The sequence below is a fragment of the Chiloscyllium plagiosum genome, unplaced genomic scaffold (genome assembly GCF_037043375.1).
Source record: "Chiloscyllium plagiosum isolate Xiang-an unplaced genomic scaffold, Cpla_swu_hap1 HiC_scaffold_3, whole genome shotgun sequence".
NCBI lineage: Eukaryota > Metazoa > Chordata > Chondrichthyes > Orectolobiformes > Hemiscylliidae > Chiloscyllium > Chiloscyllium plagiosum.
The window spans coordinates 130692505-130709451 of NW_028270141.1; the positions used below are offsets into that span (position 1 = coordinate 130692505).

The 16947-nt window shown below is 45.0% G+C and overlaps 1 protein-coding gene across 4 annotated transcripts in view; it reads left to right on the plus strand.

Annotated features, from left to right (window-relative positions):
- The first annotated feature begins 10402 nt into the window (after positions 1-10402).
- The window catches only part of daam2 (dishevelled associated activator of morphogenesis 2), a 342206-nt gene continuing 335661 nt past the window's right edge, over positions 10403-16947 (plus strand). For 2 of the 4 annotated variants that reach the window (XM_043687244.2, XM_043687248.2), the window contains exon 1: positions 10403-10648. The gene's annotated coding sequence lies outside the window, so the exon portion shown is untranslated. Of the gene's footprint in view, positions 10649-13363; positions 13383-14193; positions 14351-16947 lie in introns of those variants that run through there. The other 2 variants (XM_043687246.2, XM_043687247.2) reach the window with 2 other exon arrangements.

Here is a 16947-nt window from a genome sequence, read left to right on the forward strand (position 1 = left end):
TTGCTGATCTTTGAGGGGCCCTATTCCCTCCCTAGTTACCCTTTTGTCCTGAATGTATTTGTAAAAACACTTTGGATTCTCCCTAACTCTATTTGCCAAAGCTCTCATGTCCCCTTTCTGCCCTCCTGATTTCCCTCTTAAGTATACTCCTACTTCCTTTATACTCTTCTAAGGATTCACTTGATCTATCCTGTCTATACCTTACATATGCTTCCTTCTTTTTCTTAACCAAACCCTCAATTTCTTTTGTCATCCAGCATTCCCTACACCTACCAGCCTTTCCTCTTAACCCAACAGGAATATACTTTCTCTGGACTCTCGTTATCTTATTTCTGAAGGCTTCCCATTTTCCAGCCATCCCTTTACCTGCGAACATCTGCCCCCAAACAGCTTTTGAAAGTTCTTGCCTAATGCCATCAAAATTAGCCTTTCTCCAATTTAGATCTTCAACTTGTAGATCTGGTCTATCCTTTTCCATCACTATTTTAAAACTAATAGAATTATGGTCGCTGTCCCCTGATACCTCAGTCACCTGCCCTGCCTTATTTCCCAAGAGTAGGTCAAATTTTGCACCTTCTCTCATGGGTACATCCACATACTGAATCAGAAAAGTTTCTTGTTCACACTTTACACACTTACCAAATTCCTCTCTATCTAAACTCTTAACATTATGGCAGTCTTAGTCTATGTTTGGAAAACTAAAATCCCCTCCCATAACCACCCTATTATTCTTACAGATAACTGAGATCTCCTTACAAATTTGTTTCTCAATTTCCCTCTGACTATTAGGGGGTCTATAATACAATCCCAATAAAGTGATCATCCCTTTCTAATTTCTCAGTTCAACCCAAATAACTTCCTTGGATGCATTTCCAGGAATAGCCTCCCTCAGTACAGACAATGCTATCTCTTATCAAAAATGCCACTGACTGTCCTCTCTTGCCTCCCTTTCTGTCCTTCCTGTAATATTTGTATCTTGGAACATTAAGCTGCCCGTCCTGTCCATCCCTGAGCCACGTTTCTGTAATTGTTATGATATCCCAGTCCCATGTTTCTAACCATGCTCTTGAGTTCATCTGCCTTACCTGTTAGGCCTCTTGCATTGAAATAAATGCAGTTTAATTTATCATTCCTACCTTGTTCTCTGCTTTGTCCTGCCTGCCCTGACTGTTTGACTTGTTTCTTTTCTCAACCGTACCAGTCTCACTATCTCCCTGAGTCCCACCCTGCCCTACCTTACTAGTTTAAATCCTCCCGAGCAGCTCTAGCAAATCTCCCTGCCAGTATATTAGTCCCCTTCCAATTTAGTTGCAATCTGTCCTTCTTGTACAGGTCACTTCTACCCCAGAAGAGATTCCAATGATCCAAAAATGTGACTCCTTCTTCCATACACCAGCTCCTCAGCCTTGCATTCATCTGCTGTATCCTCCTATTCCTGCCCTCACTAGCTCACAGTACCAGGAGTAATCCGAATATTACTACCCTTGAGAACTTCCTTTTTAAGTTCCTACCTAACTCTCTATATTCTCCATTCAAAATCTCGTCCTTTTCCCTTCATATGTCATTGGTTCCATCGTGTACGATGACCTGCTGCTGGGCCCTTTCCTCCTTGAGAACATTCTGCACCCTCTCTGAGACATCCTTGATCCTGGCACTAGGAAAGCAACACACCATTCTGATTTTTCGCTGCTGGCCACAAAAACATCTGTGCCTCGGATCGAAAGCCCCCTAACACTATTGATCTCTTTGAACCCGATGTACTCCTCATTGCATTAGAGCCAGTCTCAACACCAGAAATTTGGCTGTTTATGCTACATTCCCCTGAGAATCCATCACCACCTACATTTTCCAAAACAGCATACTTTTTTGAAATGGGGATAGTCACAGACGACTCCTGCACTACCTGCTTACCTCTCTTAACTTCCTGAAGAAGGGCTAATGCCCGAAACGTCGATTCTCCTGTTCCCTAGATGCTGCCTGACCTGCTGCGCTTTTCCAGCAACATATTTCCAGCTCTGATCTCCAGCATCTGCAGACCTCACTTTCTCCTCTCTTAACTTCCGTGGAGTAAACTTATCTATGTGACTGTATCTCAACTTTTCTCCCTTCCTATAACAGCCATCCATCACACCCCCTTACTCTTGTAAATTCCTCAATGCCTCGAACCAATTCATTCCATCTGACAGGATTCACAACCAACAGCATTTATTGCAGATATAATCCTCAGTAACCCGTAAACTCTCCCTAAACTCCCACATCTGACAAGAAGAGCATATCACTCTACTAAAGGCCATTTTTGCTTCTTTCAATCCCCACTGACGCCTGCAGCTCCAAAGTTAGCCATACTACTGGCTAAGCCATTCCAGTACAGCAACTTCACTGGCATCAAACTGACAATGTGGATTATTGCCCAAGTATGGGAAAAAGTGGGGAGTGCAGATGCTGGAGATCAGAGTCAAGAGTGTGGTGCTGGAAAAGCACAGCTGGTCTGGCAGCATCTGAGAAGCAGGAGAATCAATGTTTCTGTCATTGCTATATATATACATATATGAATAAAAATGTTGATTCTCCTGCTTTTCGGATGCTGCCTGACCTGCTGTGCTTTACCAGCACCACACTCTCGACTATTGCCCAAGTATATCCTGTCCACAAAACAAAGTTCTTTGTAGGGATCCTGTAGACTTAATATAGCTGTACTTCCAGAAGTCATTTGATAAAGTGCTGCTCTAAAGGTTAACAGTTAAAAAAGGATCATATGGGGTGGGGTAATTTATTAGCTTGGAAAGACGATTGGCTCGCCAACAAAAAGCAGAGTGTTGGAATAAATATGTCTTTTTCTGGTTGCCAAGATGTGACTCATGGGGTGCCACAGTATTAAGTCCTTGGGGCCCCAACTATTTACAATCTCCATTAATAACTTGGATGTGAGGATAGAAAGTACAATTGCCAAATTTGCAGATGACACTAAAATGGATGGGAAAGTAAGTTACAATGATGAAATAAGAAATTTACAAATAAATATGGATAGTTTAGGTGAATGGGACAAACCTTTCAAGATTAACTTCAATGTGGATAAGTATGAGGTTATTCATTTTGATCGGAGAAATAGAGGGGCAACTTATTATGTAAATGGAGAGAAACTTCAGAGTGCTTCAAAGGTGCAAGTGACTACTTTTGACATCAAGACAGAATATGAGTGAGTGTGGCTTCAAGGAGCTCTTTTAAAATTTAAGTAAATAGGAATCTCTCTGCTGGTTGGAGTCATACCAAGCATAAGGGAAGATGGTTGTGGCTGTTGAAAGCCCAGCATTTCAGTCTCAGGACATTACTGCAGGAGTAGGTATTTTCCTAATCAACCTGTTCAGGGATATTGTGACAAACCTCTCAAATAGGTGGGCCTTGAACTCCAGCCTTCTGGCTCAGAGGTAGGTACAATACCATTGCACCAAAAGAGGCTAATTCCAGGGTACTGTACTAGACTCAACTACTTTCAGCTGCTTCATCAATGATCTTCCATCCATTATCAAGGCAGAAATGGGAATGTTCACAGATCATTACACAATGCTCAGTATTGTCTCAGACTTTGAGGATTTCTGTGCTCTTTTTCAGCAAGACCCAAATGATATTGTGACAAGCTGCTCCTTTAACAAGGTTATGTAGTCCTTGGATTTTTTTTTGGAGAGATCGTAAACTACACATACTCCGAAAAGTCTGAGATATATGGTTTTAGGGGCAATTTGATAACAGCTAACAGATACTACCTCAGAAGAAGGCTTTCAAGTTAAAAAAAACACTTGTACAATGAAAGGGGAGTGGCCAGTCCTCCCAGTTCAGCTTTTCTCTGGTTTGTTTTTTTTAGCAGTAGTGTGAAGAAAGGCTGTTGGACCCAAAGAAACAGGTCCAGGCTGGTAATCTCTATCTGACTTCTATCCTGTAAGAACTTGAGTTTGATTTTACCTTTTGTGCCAAGGGGTGCTTATGGGGACTGTTGCAAGTATTTGGAACAGCATCATTAAACTGGGATAGTCTGTTGGGTTTTCAGATTGGGTAAGGTATTCTGTTTTCTATTGTTTGTGTTTTATTCTGTAATCTCGTAAATAAATTCAATTTTGTTTAAAACTAAGTGGTTTGACCAGCTGATTCTGTCCTGGAATATCCACTCTACACCTGCTTAGTTAGCAAAGTTAGAGTCTGGGCAACCTTCTTGAAATGTTTTGAGGGGTCTGGCCTGATCCATAACAATATTTATGATTGAGATGAAAGGTGCCAAGTACAGTCATTCTCATGCCATAGAATAGGAAATGACCATCTCAAAAAAGAGAGACTCTAACATTTCCTTATGATGTTCAATAGCATTGCCGTCAAAATGTCTGCCACCATGAACATCCTGGAAATTTCCATTGATCAAAGATATAGCTAGACCAGCAATATAAATACTGTGGCTACAAGAGAAGGTCACGGATTTGGAATTCTGTGATGAATAAGCTGAAAAATGTGTTGCTGGAAAAGCGCAGCAGGTCAGGCAGCATCCAAGGAGCAGGAGAATCGACGTTTCGGGCATAAGCCCTTCTTCAGGAAAATCAGGAAATGTGATAAATAACTCACCTTCTGACTCCTCAAACCCTAACCAGAATCTCTAAGGCATAAGTGAATAACATTATGCATTACTTAGGGGCTACATGCTTTATACCTGCTCCTAATGTGCATGTTTGTACTTCCATTTGCCTGGATTGGTACATTTCAAGCAACACTCAAGAAGCTCAACAACATTCAATACAAAGAAATCCATTTGATTAGCACTCCTTCCAACACATGGACTGCAGTCATTCAAGAATGCAGCTCACTATCATCTTCTTAGAGGAAATTAGAGTTGGGAAATTGCCTTGAAAAAATTTGAAGAAAAGGAAGGGTGTTTCAAATGTTCATTTTTCCACGTCATGCTGCCACACCCAGTTATAATAATGTGCATGCTGCCATTTTTTTTGTTATTTTGTCTTTTTTCCATTCGTCCTACTTCGGGGCAAATATACCACGAAGTACATCTTACACTATGCAATCATACGGAATCAAGTATATCCAATGCAGCTATATTGAGTCGTCAATTGTATACTCTCACTAATTCACAGATTGGATGTCTTGCATAATGCAACTTAACTCTTTGCCTCATCTTTCTGGTTACCATTCTTAATAAAAAGAAAAGCTTTGATAATATGATAGCTTTTTTTGATAATACGGTACCTTTAATAATCTCAGACTTCTTAAGGCATTTTACAGACAATGAAATACTTTCTGAAGTGCAGGCACATTTGTAACATAGGAAGCACAGAGGCCAGTTTGCAGACAGCAAAGATCCACAAACAGTAATGTGACAATGATCAGATCTCAGTTATTGCAGCAATGTTCTTTGAGGGATAAATATTAGAGCAACAAGGACATTCCCTGCTGCACTTAAAAACAGTTCTATGGAATCCTTTACAGCAATGCGAGAGACCAAGACCAATCAGGACTTCAGTTTACCATCTTGTTTTGAAAGATTGCACCTTGATAGTGTAGCCCTCACTCAGTACTGCTCTGGACTGTGAGACGTTTCTGCAGCCAGACATGACAACCCACTAAAACTGAGGCAGGAATGTTACAACTGAGCCATGGTTCACTCCTTCTTTGGCTTAGCGTCAATTTTTGTCTGATTACATGAAGTGCCTCAGGATGTTTTAGGATATCAAAGCTGTTACTTAATGAATACAAGTTGTTGTTATAAAAGAGGACCTGGGGAACACTACAAAGAATAGCATTGCTGGAGTGTGTTACACATATGATAATCTGTGGGTGGGAGTAATATTACAAATAAGGTAACCTGGTGGAGAGTGTTACACAGATGATTGCACTTAGTTTGGAAAATGTTACATGATAGTGACTTGCTGAGGTGATGTCACAAACTGCAAGAACACTGTGAGATTGTTTCATCCATTTCATATCGACCTTGAAAGATAATGCAGCAAATGTACAATATGCAGTGACTTACTACTTTTTACTCTATCCAGTGTACTAGATTCTGTGCCACTAGCAACTGTATCATGGTCGAGAACCAAACTTTTGTTTCCTGTTTCTTTGAGTTTAATATTTTTTGCCTAAATATGGCCCTGCTCATCTCAAAGTTTTGATTCATAAAACCCAGTATGTTCACTTTGACTGACTGAGCATTCTGTTGCCTGCATTCATTGAAATAAACACTGCATAATATTAGCTAGTTATAGAGTTATAGAGCTGTACAGCTGTACAGACTCTTCAGTCCAACTCGTCAATGCAGACCAGATATCCTAAATTAATCTAGTTACATTTGCCAGCATTTGACCCATATCCCTCTCAACTCTATGCATATACCCATCCAGATGCCTTTTAAATGTTGTAATTGTACCAGCCTCCACCACTTCCTCTGGCAACTCACTCTATACATGCACCAACCTCTGTGTAAAAATTTGCTCCTTAAGTCCCTTTCAAATCTTTCTCCTCTCACCTTAAACCTATGCCCACTAGTTTTGGACTCCCCCACCCCAGTGAAAAGATCTTGTCTATTTACCCTCATGGTTTTATAAGCCTCTGTAAGGTCACCCCTCAGCCTTCTTGTAAATCTTTTCAAGTTTCACAGCCTCCTTCCTGTTGCAGGGAGACCAGAATTGAAACTGGCAAGATTTCAAATTGATCAGGAATAATAATCTAAAAATTACTTTGGTGGCTAATACTGAGCAACTGCTAATGGGGTTATCTGATATTTTTCTTTCTGTTATACTGACAGATGTGTTAACTATCAAAGATAAAATAAACATGTTACCAATTCCTTCTCGCAACAGACATAAAATGGTAAATAAATACCTTAAGTATCTCCCTGGTGAGATCACCAGCTGTAATTTATAGACAGAAAATAGGAACATAGGAACAGGAACAAGAGTAGATTATTTAGTCATTGAATCTGTTCCACCATTCAGTTTGATCATGATTGATCTGTGGCCTACTTCGAGTTATCTGCCTTTGGCCCATATCCGTTAATACCTTTGCTAAACAAAAATTTATCTATCTCAGATTTAAAATTAACTGATGCTGCATCCACTTTCATTTGTGAAAGAGAGTTCCAAACATAGATGAGCCTTTGTCAGCAGAGGTGCTTCCCAACATCTCTCCTGAACTATGTGGCCCTAATTCTCAGACTATGCCCCTTAGTTGTAGAATCTCTATCTAGGGGAAATAGTTTATCTTTATTTACTCTCTCCTTTCCTGTTAATATCTTGAAGACTTTGATTAGATCACCCCTTACCTTCTAAATTCTAGAGAAAACAGGCCAGATTAATATAATCTCTCGCCATAGCTTAAGCTAAAATTAGTAACAGTGCAGTTTTTGTATAATATCCATTATATACCCCAGTACAGTACCCAAAATACCACTTGTACAATACTTGCACAAGAGTTCCTGCATCCAACACTTCAGTCAATCTTTAGACTAGAACTGCAGATTCTTCCTGGAGTTACCACACGCCTGGGTTTCAATGTACTTAACTTTCAGTAACCTCTTGGGGTTTTATTCCAACACTTCTGGTCTGGGACAACCAGGAACTCTTCACTCCCATCTGACTTTATTCATCACTTCTCAGGAGCATTGGTCTATATAGCCATCCTATTTCAAGGACTTCACAGGACTGCAACACAGAGTGGAAAAAATTGAAACTAAAAATCTCCCATCTCTAAGTTTTGGATGTTTCCCTTAAATAAAAAAAATCTTTTCCAACCCTCTGAAACAAACTGGGGCTCCATTGTTTACCTTTCTAGGTGTCAAAGCAATCTAAGATAAATAAATGTCCATTAATGGTGCACAAAACCCATTCACTTTAAAAGCAGATCTGTTTTTAAAAAATAAACACCACAAAGCCACAGGTGAAGTGCCTGAAGATTGGACGGTGGTTAATGTTGTCCCACTATTTAAGAAAGGCTGCAGGGAAATGCCTGCGAATTACAGATGGGTGAGCCTAATGTCTGTGGTGAGTAAGTTGTTCAAGGGCTTCTGAGTGACATGATCTACAAACATTTGGGGAGACAAGGAATCATTTGCAATAATCAGCATGGCCTTATGCATGGGAAATTTGATTGAGTTTTTTGAAGGGATGACCAAGAAGGTAGATGAGGGCAGTGCAGTAGACATTGTATATGTGGACTATACAAAGGCCTTTGACAAGGTACTGCATAGAATGTTGTTAAGTAAGGTTAAATGTCATGGGATCCATGGAAAGCTGACCAATTGGATACAAAATTGGCTTGACTGTAGAAGACAGAGGATGGTGGTGGAGTGTTGTTTTTCAGACTGGAGGCCTGTGATCAGCAGTGTGACACAGGGATTGGTGCTGGGTCCACTGTTATTTGTCATTTGCACATTCTCCCTATGTCTGCGTGGCTCTCAGCCAGGTGCTCCTGTTTCCTTCCACACTCCAAAGTTGTGCAGGTCAGGTGAATTGGCCATGCTGAATTGCCCGTAGTGATAGGTGCATTAATCAGGGGTAAATATAAGAGAATGGATTTGGGTGGGTTACTTACCGGAGGGTCGGTGTGGACTTGTTGGGCCGGAGGGCCTGTTTCCATACTGTAGGGAATCTAATCTAATCTAAATGATTTGGATGAGAGTTTAGAAAGCATGGCTAGTAAGTTTGTGAATGACCCCAGAATTGGTGGTATAGCGGACAGTGAAAAATATTATTTGGGTTAATAAGGCAGATAGCCAACAGCTTTTCCCCATGGTAAGGGAATCTAAAGCTGAATGGCATAGATTTGAGGTGAAAGGAGAAAGATACAAAAGGGTCCAGAGGGGCAATATTTTCACACACATGGGTGCTGAGTGTCTGAAATGGGCTGCCAGGGGTAGCGGTGGAAGCGAGTACAATTTCATCATTTAAGAAAATTTTTACAGGTATGTAGATGGGATAGGTATGAAGGGATTTGGACCAAACACAGACAAATGGGACTAACTTAAATGTGAAAACTGGGCAGCATAGACAGGGTGGGCCGAAGGGCCTGGTTTCATGCTGTAGACCTCAAAAAAAAGTGTGAAGTTACCCACTTTGGTCAGAAGAATAAAGAAACAGCATATTTCTTAAATGGTGAAAGATTAGAAAGTTTTGATACAGAAAGGGATATATGTTCCTTGTGCCTAATTCATTGAAAGCTAACGTGAAGATTGAACAAGAAATTCAGAAAATGAATGGTATGTTAATTTTTAGCACAACAGTGTTTGGGTACAGGAACAAAGACATCTTGCTGAAATTGTAAACCTCTGGTGAGATGACATCTAGAATAGTGTGTGTGTTTGTGGTCCTTTTGCTTAAGGAAGGATAAACTTGGCGTAGAGGATGTGCAACAGAAGCTCACCAGAACATTCTGGGTTGGTCAAACTGTCCTTTGAGGAGAGACAGAGGAGATTGGATCTGTATTATCTGGAGTTTATAAGAATTGAAGATGAACTCAGAAAAACTTACAACATTTTTAAAGTGACAGAGTATCTGCAGAAAGGATATTCTCTTTGGTTGTGAGGTCTAAACCCAGGGGACACAGTCTCAGATAAAAGTTAAGCCACTGCATTTTTATAAGAGTCCAGTTGAGTTTCTGGTTAATAGTAACGCCAGAATATAGGGGATTCAGTGATGGTAATTCCATTTAATGTCAAGGGGAGGTGAGTAAACTGTCTCTTATTGGAGATGTTCATTGCCTGGCATTGTGTGGTGGTAATGTTACTTGCCATTTGTCAGCTCAAGCCCAGATATTGTCTGGATCTTGCAGCATTTGGGCATTATCAATTTCAGTATCTGAGGAGCTTTGAATGAACTGCTGAACACTGTTCAATATTTGCGACAGATGAACAGTTTGATACACATTTACCAGGTACGTTGCTCAAATCACATACCCAAGAACGATTTCATTCAATTGTTTTTTTTCAGTCTACACAAGCAAAATGACAGTGGCCACATCTATATTCCCAACTAACCACACGGGACTGCTGTAATTTACCCTCAGATCATTTACAATTTGAATTTTTTTTCAACACACACATATTCAGTGAGGCCCACATTTTAAATCAGAATCAATGAAAGCGCACTAAAACTCTCTGAATATCTTTTTCTTGAAAAACAAATGAATAGGATGTCTTCAACAACAGTGAAAGAATAAAAGAAAACTACTACTCCCAAAATGCCTCGCCGCGTATCTTGGAAACAGCAACCGCTCAGCTAATTGGCCAGCGCCAGTGCTGAGCTCCCTTCAGTTTTGTGGTTTGTGTTTGGTTGCGATGGACGAGTGACGTCCAAGTCTGATTGAAGGCGTCTCAAAAAAAGTGAAAACAATCCAATGTCAGAGAGAGAGAGAGAGCTGGGAGAACGCTAGTGGGAAGCAAACCAGCGGCGCCGGCTCAATCTGAGAAGTGGAAGCTTTGCAAACAAAACGTGTCCTTCCTCTTACAACTTCTGACAGACTTCCAAGGATCTATTTAAATTTAAAAAAAAACTCTTCCCCCCCCCTCCCTTCTCCTTCTGTTCTCCTCTTGGAAATCTGGGTGACTTATCCAGCAGGCAGGAGGGGAAAAAAAACTGGAAAGAAATCCAATAGAAATGATTTGAGTGTAAGTACTTACAACGCATGAAATGCAGATTGCGACAGTTTTATTTTCACCAGAGAAACATCAGCGAAGCTGCCCCACTCGTGGCAACGTTATGATGTAAAGTTTGTGACAATGCTGTTTGTTATTCGCGTCTTGCTGCCTCACAGACCGGAGGGGAGAGTCAGCGAGAGTCTACTCCCTCTCTCAGAGTCTTTTCTTGAATGAGTCACTTGCAGGGAAAAAAAGTTGCGGGGTCGTGTATTCGGTAAAACATATATCTGCGCTGAGAAATCATTGAAAGACAGTCCATCCAGGGCCGTTGGTGCAGAGGTTTGCTATTAAATTGAAACGTTTGCCTGAGGTTCTGGGAGAGTCATGTTGCGGGGAAAGAGAATACGTTCGTGATCTTTGCTTTTCCTTCCCGCTAGATTCCCATGATTTTGCGAATATTCTCTCGAGCTCTTTCTTTCACGCAGGACATTTGTTAATTTTTTTCATCTTCCAGTTATGTTGCAAGATTGGCAGACATTGCAATAACTGGCAATGGGGTGTGGGGGGGGGGGGTGCTGCGAGAGAGGTTTACAAGAGCTGCTAGGGTCTGTGCTCAGTTTTCAGTTCGGTTCGATATTTAAGTTGAGCGTGCGTGTGTGTGTGTTCTGTTACATGCAAAGAGACAACCTAGTATTTCTGCTGTCTGGAGACCCACAGTCTCTGCAGACAGATGATCCCTTTGGAGAACGAGAGTATGATATTTGAATGTGGGGGCTGAATTCAGTCCTGATGTATCTCTGGCCCGACAGCAGACCCATCGCTACTTTCTTTTCAATTGTAATCAACGCGGTTCGTTCTAACAGAGTAATTCTAACGGTTCCTCAGTGGATACAGATCGAATTACGCGTTTGCTTTAAATTGTAGCTTCCACGGACAGATTAAGTTATGTGTTTGATACGTACTTTATTACTTTTGCAACACTTGCCTCTAGCCTACGTGTGTGTTTTTATAGAAATAATAATCTTGATTCCAGCAATGCTTACTTGAGTGCTTGGTTTGAGCAGCTCTGGGCTGTACATACTGTAAATAATCGGAGAGGAGAGGCTTTAAAGGTGGCCTTAAGTCTCACCTCTCTGACCAAATCTTGGGTCAGCCGAGCCAAACACACAGAAAAATAAACCGCCCCTGGGTGATTTTTGGTGGTAGACGTGATTTGATATCACTTTTTGTGAAGCGAGCTGCGATGTTTCATGGAAATGAGTAACTGCTGGAAGACGAGGAGGTTGTTTGAAGCTCCCGTCCCCCCGCCCCCCCCTTTCCCTGCACCCGGCCTTCATTCCACGGTGCACATCTTTAAAAACGATGATTGTAATGAACTCTTCAGCCTCCCTAAGCCCCATAGGCTGAGAGCCGCAGTGATCACACGGTTTGACTGACCACTACCTCCCCACGGTTCTATCTGCCTTTGCCCTCATTGATACCATCTTCCCCAGGTCGGCATCCTGGTAGCTCAACCACCCTCGCCCAGGAAATGCCAATGCCGACCCCCAGCATCTGTTCATTCATGTCAACAGAAGCTGGGAGAAAGCCAAGCGGGAAAGTGTTCTCCTTTGAAAGGTTTCAATGGAGTTCATTGTCTGATGCCTCTTGGATGCAGTGAAGCCGCTTAACCAGCGGCTGGTCGGAGCTCCGGTTAAGAGAATGGCAGGAGGAGCCCCACTGCCAGTGTTGGGGGGTCCCACTTCCAGAGTTGGGGGACTGTGTTGGGGAGGTGTGTTAGGGGTCCCAGTGCCAGTGTTGAGGGTCGCACTGCCAGCGTTAGGGAAATTGTGTTAAGGGTCCCATTGCCAGTGTTAGGGGAGCTGTGTTAGGAATCCCAGTGCCAGTGTTAGGGGTCCCAGTGGCAGCGTTCGGGGAGCTGTTAGGAGTCCCAGTGCCAGTGTTAGGGGAGCTGTGTTAGGAGTCCCAGTGCCAGTGTTAGGGGAGCTGTCTTAGGAATCCCAGTGCCAGTGTTAGGGGTCCCAGTGGCAGCGTTCGGGGAGCTGTTAGGAGTCCCAGTGCCAGTGTTAGGGGAGCTGTGTTAGGAGTCCCAGTGCCAGTGTTGGCCCCAGTGCCAGCGTTAGGGGAGCTGTGTTAGGAGTCCCATTGCCAGTGTTAGGGGCCCCAGTGCCAGCGTTAGGGGAGGTGTGTTAGGAGTCCCAGTGCCAGTGTTAGGGGAGCTGTGTTAGGAGTCCCAGTGCCAGTGTTAGGGGCCCCAGTGCCAGCGTTAGGGGAGGTGTGTTAGGAGTCCCAGTGCCAGTGTTAGGGGAGCTGTGTTAGGAGTCCCAGTGCCAGTGTTAGGGGTCCCAGTGCCAGTGTTAGGGGAGCTGTGTTAGGGGTCCCAGTGCCAGTGTTAGGGGAGCTGTGTTAGGAGTCCCAGTGCCAGTGTTAGGGGTCCCAGTGCCAGTGTTAGGGGAGCTGTGTTAGGGGTCCCAGTGCCAGTGTTAGGGGAGCTGTGTTAGGAGTCCCAGTGCCAGTGTTGCGGGTCCCGGGGAGAGTTTGCAGTGGTGACCTGTGAAGCTGACAGGTGCCGGGGGAGAGAACCCAGTCTCTATGGGCGATGTAGAGGGTGTGGAGAGGGTGACTGGAACAGGTCAGCCATGCCGCCTGTCAGCTGTCTCCGGTAAAGGCTGCCACTGTCTGGAGAGGAGCTTGAGAGTGGTGTGTGCCTGCCTCTACCTCCCCGACACGAGGGCGCGGTGTGGGAAACGGAGGGAGGGGAGGGGTAAGTAATGGGGAGGGGGCAGAGGGTTGGGGAAGGGGAGAAGGGAAGGAGTGACGAGGAGGGGACGGGGAGGGAGGAGTGGGGAGGGGACGGAGGGAGTTATGGGGAGGGGACTGTGGGGAAGAGATGGGGAGGGGCGGAGGGAGTGAGGGGAAGGGGCGAGGGGACGGAGAGATGGGGAAGGTAGGAGGGGGAGACGGGGGGCAACAATGGAGGCGGGGAGGGTGGGAGGGGGGAGTGAGGGGGTGGGACGGACGGAGCAATGGGAAGGGGGATGAGGTGGGCGGGGATGGTTCACGTTAATCCCAGACTTGAGATACAGAAGAATTTCAATATTAAAGCAGGCGGAGGGTGGTTTTGAACTCTCCGGGGTTAGCAAGGAGTCCCAGGCTTTAGGCAGACTAACCGGATACAACTGGTTGTGTTCTCTGTGTGTGGGTCGAATGTCCACCCGATTTGCGTTCAACGTCTGTGTACATATATATTCCATGTGCACTGTCTATCTGAGTGTACAGTGTAACTAAACCAGTGCCCACTGACGGTGGAGACGGTAAGGGTAATATTTCAGAACGGGAAATGATACTCCTACCTTCCCACTGACATTGTGCTGAGCAATGAAGGAACGTTGGATTCAGGAACAGGGGCACTGGGACCCGGAGCTATCCGGCCTTCGTTCAGTCCAGTTGCCAGTTTTTCTGAGCGCCTTGCCTCCTCCCCTCTTCCTAGTGCCAGTGGGGGCGCGATTTCCTCTTGGAATGATGCGCAGTTCAATCTCGCCGCGACATTGAGAGCTTCCCCGCACAAGTGTTGAATACTGAACCCAACCGAATGTGACCCTTTGGGGGCTGTGTCCAATCTGCAGACAGTTACTATCTGTCCCCACCACCACATTGAATCTGAGAGTTAAAAAGATCAATTGGCATTACCGGCTGTGTCTTGGGGATGGTATATTGATGGAGTAACCAAAGGTATCCATTCTGTTTAAATCCTGTATTATACAGAGTTAATCCCAGTGCCTGTGGGATTGCGGTTTAAATATTTACTCTGCAGGACCGATCCTGGATTCATCGAGGTGGTGTTTTCAAACTGTCCAGCACACAAGGAGTTAACTGAAATGGTTTTATTGAGTTGGAGGATACCTAGTGTCCGGCCTCACCCCGAATTCACGGTTCCCAGTGCAGACCAAGGACCATTTTCGTTTTCCATAAAAATCCCGACCTTTAACCCCTTGTACCTCAACGATAGCGAATGTCCTCGTCAGCCCTTGACAATGTTATTGAACGCAATGATTTTTTTTTCCACGATATTTTCCATCAACCCGTGCAGAGATGGAGCAGGTAGGACTTGAACCCCGGACCTGCTGGGGAAGCCCTATTACCCTCATAATTCAGGTTAAAAATCAAACAACACCAGGTTATAGTCCAACAGGTGTATTTGGAAATACAAGCTTTCAGGGCGCTGCTCCTTCGTCAGGTAGCTAGTGGGGCAGGACCAGAGGACACCGAATTTGTAATAAAAAATCAAAATGTCAGACAACTGATGCGATGTATTGAACAAACCCAGATTGCTGAGAATGGGTTGCAGGTTGTGTGATTTTTTTAACTTTGTCCACCCCAGTCCAACACACCGGCTCTTCCACACCAGGAACAGCTCAGGTTACCTGACACACTCTCCTTTTCCCTGGCCCCGCACAAAGTAAACTTTGATTTTGAAACGTTGATATCCAATTAACCGTTTCAGAATCCCCACAAACGGCAGCCAGCCCTCCTTCCCCAACACAGCCATGTGCTGGTTAACCACGCTCTCTTTTTTTCGTCCCAAGAGCCAATTTCTTGCTGCAAAGATTGGGACCAGACCGTGCCTCTAGCTGCACGGGAAGGCAGTGAGCTCAGTATGCCCCGTCCCTCCCAGACCTTTCAGTAAACCGCCCTGGTGGCTTTAAATGCATTATTGTTCAGCTTTCGTGACAACCCGAGCCCTTCGTTCCCTCCCGGCGGCCGTAGATTTATTGAGTGCAACTTCCACAATTGGCCACGGCGGCATTGGAAGCGGCCAGCCCTTGTGACAGCGGGAGGGTGACTGGCAGTATTAATGTCCGGGCAATGTGAGAATGATGCAGACTGACAGTGCAGGCCTCTCTCGAGCTGATCACTTGTGTTTTTATATGTGTGTGTGTGTGTCCTTTCAGCGACAGGCTCTCACCACCTCCACCCCCTCCAAATTACCCATCTCCTCCCTTCCTCTCCCGAAAAGAGGTGATTGAACCCGCGGCTCGCTGAGCGTTGACAAGCGGATTGTGTTCCTGCACCCGTTCCCTGTTCAACACCACACAAAGGTGTCATTGAACTGCCAGGGGAAGCGGTGTGGCCACGGGGAGGGGGAGAGTGGACAGACACTGGCGGCGATGCAATTCCTGACGCGCCCAGAAAACAATATTTAAATCTTGTGGCATTAAAAACCGATCGCTCTTCCGTGCACTGCACGCACCTCAACTGTTTTTTGCTGTGTGTGTGTGTGAGAGAGAGTGTGCGTATGTGTAGTGGGAATGGGGCTGGTTTGGGGATGATGTGTGTCTGTGCTGGGGGGATGGGACTGGTTTGGAGATGTGTGTCTGTATTGGGGGAGTGGGGCTGGTTTGGGTGTGATGTGTGTCTGTATTGGGGGAGTGGTAATGGTTTGGGGATGATGTGTGTCTGTATTGGGGGAGTGGGGCTGGTTTGGGGGGGTGTGTCTGTGTAGTGGGAATGGGGCTGGTTTGGGGATGATGTGTGTCTGTGTTGGGGGGAGTGGGGCTGGTTTGGGGATGGTGTGTGTCTGTGTTGGGGGGAATGGGACTGGTTTGGGGATGATGTGTGTCTGTATTGGGGAAATGGGACTGGTTTCGGTGTGATGTGTGTCTGTGCTGGGGGGAGTGGGACTGGTTTGGGGGTGACGTGTGTCTGTGTTGGGGGAGTGGGGCTGATTTGGGGATGGTGTGTGTCTGTGTTGGGGGGAATGGGACTGGTTTGGGGATGATGTGTGTCTGTATTGGGGAAATGGGACTGGTTTGGGTGTGATGTGTGTCTGTGCTGGGGGGAGTGGGACTGGTTTGGGGATGATGTGTGTCTGTATTGGGGAAATGGGACTGGTTTCGGTGTGATGTGTGTCTGTGCTGGGGGGAATGGGACTGGTTTGGGGGTGATGTGTGTCTGTGTTAGGGGGAGTGGGACTGGTTTGGGGATGATGTGTGTCTGTATTGGGGGAATGGGACTGGTTTGGGGGTGATGTGTGTCTGTGCTGGGGGGAGTGGGACTGGTTTGGGGATGATGTGTGTCTGTGTTGGGGGGAGTGGGACTGGTTGGGGGATGATGTGTGTCTGTGTTGGTGGGAGTGGGACTGGTTTGGGGGTGATGTGTGTCTGTGCTGGGGGGAGTGGGACTGGTTTGGGGATGATGTGTGTCTGTATTGGGGGAATGGGACTGGTTTGGGGGTGGTGTGTCTGTGCTGGGGGGAGTGGGACTGGTTTGGGGATGATGTGTGTCTGTGTTGGGGGGAGTGGGACTGGTTTGGGGGTGATGTGTGTCTG